Source organism: Limulus polyphemus, unplaced genomic scaffold (assembly GCF_000517525.1).
Source record: "Limulus polyphemus unplaced genomic scaffold, Limulus_polyphemus-2.1.2 Scaffold228, whole genome shotgun sequence".
Classification (NCBI taxonomy): domain Eukaryota; kingdom Metazoa; phylum Arthropoda; class Merostomata; order Xiphosura; family Limulidae; genus Limulus; species Limulus polyphemus.
Window position 1 is genome coordinate 693,688 of NW_013665838.1, and position 5,265 is coordinate 698,952.

At 31.1% G+C, this 5,265-nt stretch overlaps 1 protein-coding gene across 1 annotated transcript in view; it reads right to left on the reverse strand.

Annotated features, from left to right (window-relative positions):
- Window positions 1-5,265, reverse strand: part of LOC106478582 (putative uncharacterized protein DDB_G0279653) — a 41,209-nt gene that overhangs the window by 7,070 nt on the left and 28,874 nt on the right. The window lies entirely within an intron of this gene.

Genomic DNA, 5,265 nt, shown 5'->3' on the forward strand with positions numbered 1-5,265 from the left:
GACATTATCTAGCTTCAGCGGTAAAAAACTCCACCTGTAATGGGCGTGTGATCAGCGAGGACCACAGAGCTAGTTAAGTGAATTACATCTACATCAACTCGAAATTAATTCGCTCATTATTCTAGACCAGAAAGAAGACTCGATACTGTTTGTAAGTTTGTCAATCTTTTGTACGTAGATCGTTATTTGTAATAACCGTTATTGTAAATTGTATTATTGTTTTATATTAAATTATACTTGTATTGAAAAAGAAACTGTGTGTATCAAAGTGTATGAAAGTGTTCACGACAGTATAACATCTCATTGTTTGCCTCTTTATTAGTCAAGCTTGATTTCGCAAAATTTATTTATTTTAGTTAGTTATGAAATGTGAGGTTAGGGTATATTATGGGGTGAGGGTGATAGTACTTGCCACGTCATTTTTTACGGGCTATATGATAGTAATACTTAAAAAACCACGATAACATTCCATAATACTTAAAAAAACCACTATAACATCCCATAATAGTTCAAAATCACTATAACATAACAGAAAACACTCTATAACATCCAAAAATAGTTAAAATATTCCATAACATCTCATAGTAGTTAAACACTTTATAACGTCCTATAATAGTTGAAACAAATGTATATCATCCCATAATAGTTAAGGAAAAACATTATAACATCCCATAATAGCTAAACAAAAACATTATAACATCATATAATAATTAAAACTACCCTATAATATCACATAATAGTTAAAAAATTACCCTATAACTTCCCATAATAGATAAACACTCTAACATTCCATGGCGGACACATTTTGTTTTTATGTATTTTTTGCATAAAAAGATGCACATGCGCAGGCGAGCACGCAAGTAGATAAATGTTAATACCCAGGTGCACATCCTCAGGGTCCAGTTAGCATGGGTGCAAAATTTCAGTTTTCTAGGTTCTTTCCCCTTGGAGTTGTGGCGGTAACATATTCTTTTCTATGCGGTTCTTCGCTAATTTGCCTCATTAAAAATACGCTGTAAATTATAACTCAACTATAGCACATTAGCTATATCAATAATAGCTGTAACAACGTCTTATCCATGCTTGTAAATCCCAATCTACCTCAGAGTATTCATTACATACCATAAATTACAGCTGTGGTACATAATTTAATATCAGCTTTAAATTATGGCAGTGCCATAACATTTTAACTTTATTATTCTATAGATTACGGACTGTAGTATAGCATTTTAACTATATGCTATTAGTTGTAGCTGTGGATATAAGTACATTGCAGCTGCATTTTAATATTTTAACCATATATTGTAAAATTCAAGTATACTTTAGAATTTCTCTGTATGCTGTAAATCGAAGCGATACCATATCATTTCAGCCAAATGTTGTAAAGTTGAACTCTATCATAGATATTTAATCATATCTTATAAATTATTGCTGTGACATAACATTTTAGCTATATATCATAAATTATACGTATAACCTACTATTTTTATATCCAGTTCATTACAGCTGTAACATATTATTTTAAAATATATTTTCAATATGTCATTTTAGCTATATACTTTAAACTACAGCTATTACATAGCAAATTATCTATCTATAAATATGTTGTAAACAACTCTGTACTTTAGCAATTTAGTTATGTACTGTAAATACCATTTTGCTCTCTCCTATATGATAACCCCTCGAACATTTTCATTTTGTTTCAATCTTCACTTGTACCGTGGGGTTGTGGATATATACAATAAATTACAGTTATGCAACAGCATTTTAGATATATATCCTCCAAAGTGCGACTTAATTAGAAATATCGCTAAAGCATCCAAACATTCGGATGCAAAAAATAGCATATTACCTACGTCTTGCAACAGATAATTTTGCTGTATTTATTAACTAGCGCAAGTACACGGCTTCGCTCGGGTTATTATGTTGATTTATTCTAGATGATGTCAGTGTGTGTGTATTCTGAACCCATCTTATCATAAAAGTATAACCTATATACTTTTGTTCCTCCTTTACGGAATGTGACCAGTTTATAAAAGTAACCTTCCCTCTGAATTGTCCTCCGATTTTAAACTTAAATAACAAAAACAAACCTCTGATTAACGGAGACTCTAAAGTATCTGGTATTTGTAGTTTATGCATTTCATTTTATACTTTCAGCACATAGCCACTTAACAACAACATTAGATTATACTTTTATTGCTAACCAACATGATATAAAAGCCATTGTTGGATCGCATTGTTACAAAAAAAGCACTGGGCTTGTCTATATATTAGAAGTTGTTATATAAGGAACCACTTCTTTTCTATGTGTTTTTTCGCTAGCTTGCCTTATTAAAAAAAATGCACATTTTATATATAGTTAAATTTCTATGCACAACTTTAATTTGCAAAATAATGATAAAAATACTTTGTAAAAGCTGGAGTTTAAAGTATATACCTAAACCATTATGTTACAACTCTAATTTTATTGAAAGTTTATTAAAACGCTATGTTACAGCTCAGATCTACAAGATATAGCTAATAGGTCACTTGCATATGTAATTTACAGCATATAATAAATATTATGTCACAGCTCAAAACCCCTTAGCTGCTCAATGTTAAGATTGAGGACTTAAAACGCTAAACGCTAAGTCAAATGCAGCTCTAATTTATATATTAGCTTAAACCTGAAATCACACTTATCACTTGCAATGTATTTCTAAAATTATATATTAGAGTTGTTATTTACTGAACATAACAAAAATATTATATTAGAGCAGTAACTTTCCATATATATCTAAAATATTATGTTACAAATACAATTACATATTATTGCAGGAATGTTATGGTGCGACTATAATTTACAATATATATCTAAAATATTATGTTACAGATACAATTACATATTATTGCAGGAATGTTATGGTGCGACTATAATTTACAATATATATATATCTAAACTATTATGTTACAAATACAATTACATATTATTGCAGGAATGTTATGGTGTGACTATAATTTACAATATATATATATATCTAAAATATGATGTTACAAATACAATTACATATTATTGCAGGAATGTTATGGTGTGACTATAATTTACAATATATATATATCTAAAATATTATGTTACAAATACAATTACATATTATTGCAGGAATGTTATGGTGCGACCATAATTTATAATATATATATATATGTAAAATACACTGAAAGCTCTGCAATTGACGAGTATGAAAAACAGAATATATCTAAATACTGTGGTACAAATGTGATTTTGAGGATAGAGATAAATTTCATCTTTTCTGAATAGAAAACTGTCTGACCTGTGGATAAACTTGCAAGTTTCAATGAAATCATCTCTCATCCTTTGTAACGAATTTGTTATTATATATTTGTTTTAGTATCAACGTTTGTTTGGATTAAATTTATATTTAGAAACATACATGGCTTATACTGTTAAAAAAAATTTTCGAAACTCCCACCTATTCTCAAAGTTGTAAAAGATTCTCGAGAGTAGGAAACAAAAATATGTGTTACGTAAGACTGAAATTTCTAGAAAACCTCCACACGCCTATAAATATAACCAATGCGATGCGCCAAAAAAAAAGAGTTATTAGTTTGCTATAGTCAATGTGCTATAAATTTTGGAAGCTATAACTGTGATTGTTATAACTCTTATCAATCGGAAAACTTCAGATATTTGACCAGGAACATTTACAAAGTTCGAACATTACAACTCATTTAACTTCAGTGGATTCTCATCGGACGTTAGTATTTTTACGAAAACATTACATAACGTCACGGTAGAAAATCCGGTGTATGGCTGGAAACAATATAGGCAAACCACAAACGTGCAAACACACTTCGTTCTCTCGTGAATGATCACGAAGACAACTTGATTAGAACCTGCATGTACTTGCATATAGCTAGACTTAGCTTTTTCTGGCTTTATTATAACTGAATTCATCAATGGATCAAAATTCAAAGTAAAACACGAAGTAAGAATGGGCGGAACGATGACCACACCCACTTTAAGGTTGCATTGTGTCAAAAACCACCAAGTGTTGTAATGTTATCTCATCCATTTATATCTTGTCTTCTTAATTTTTGGTGCCCCATTCCTACCTACTAATGTTTTTACTTAAAATTGTTTACACTTGTCTCATAGCTTCTTCTGGTACTAAGACTCGAGAGTGACTGGGCCCTAAGCTTATTCTTCTCGTAGCTTTTCTTAGAGCTATCTCTCGACATTTCCTATTTTTGCTGATATCTTTGGTATAGTTTTTTTTGTTTTCATCTAGCCAGGGTGGCAGTTTTTCCTTTGGCGGGATTAATGGCTAAAGCATGTTTCACATATTCAGCATTACTGTTTCTATCCTTATCTCTATTCGGTGGGACAAATATTTTTCAAAGTTATCAACATAAGATTTTCTCATTTTTTCTCGTTTTGTTTCCTTGAAAGGTATATTTTAAACAAATCAATGTTTCAAGTACAACCTTAGATGTCAATAGATCACACTTAGTTTGAAAAGAATGCAAAGGTAAACTATACAACTTATCGTTCTTGTTTAAGTCCATAGCGCTGGAACAAAGTTGTATCAGACTTCGGCAGTAGTAGCATTCGTTCTAATGGATGATACAGCTGCCGGTTGATCAAATAGCGCAAGCGCATAAGCAATCGTGCGGCCGCACGTGATATGAGAATGGGTTGTCACTTGGCAACTCACAGTGCGTGTTCGTAATCATAAATATGGATACTAGAGTATTGTTAGCTCATTAGTAGTGTTTCAAAATAGTTACTGTTATTCCGTATCTATCAGTAAAACTAAGAGAACTTTTATCCAAGGTAGCGTTATTCGACCATGTGCATTTATATTTGCATAAAGTGAAGGCAGGAGAGAGAGCTATGCCTTTCCAACAACGTTAGTCAATCAGTTAGTCAAATTGACAAATTTGTCGTTTGTGAAATTTGTGTTTTTACTCTACCGACTTTCTCAAGTGCTTTGGTAGCTTGTTACTCTCCAGCTGATGTGTTTACTACTCAACAGTGTGTGTAATGTGCTTATAAAGTTTTGTTCACATGATGTTTTCAGTGTATTTGAAATTTTAATTTGTATTGCACGTATTGCACTTGGCCTCTTCCTACTATATGTACTACCGTACTTATGATATATAAACACAAAACATACATATGTGTATGTGCATCATTCTATCTTTGTACAGCTATCCTATATTTATATATATATATATATATATATACTCATAGAGAGAGAGAGG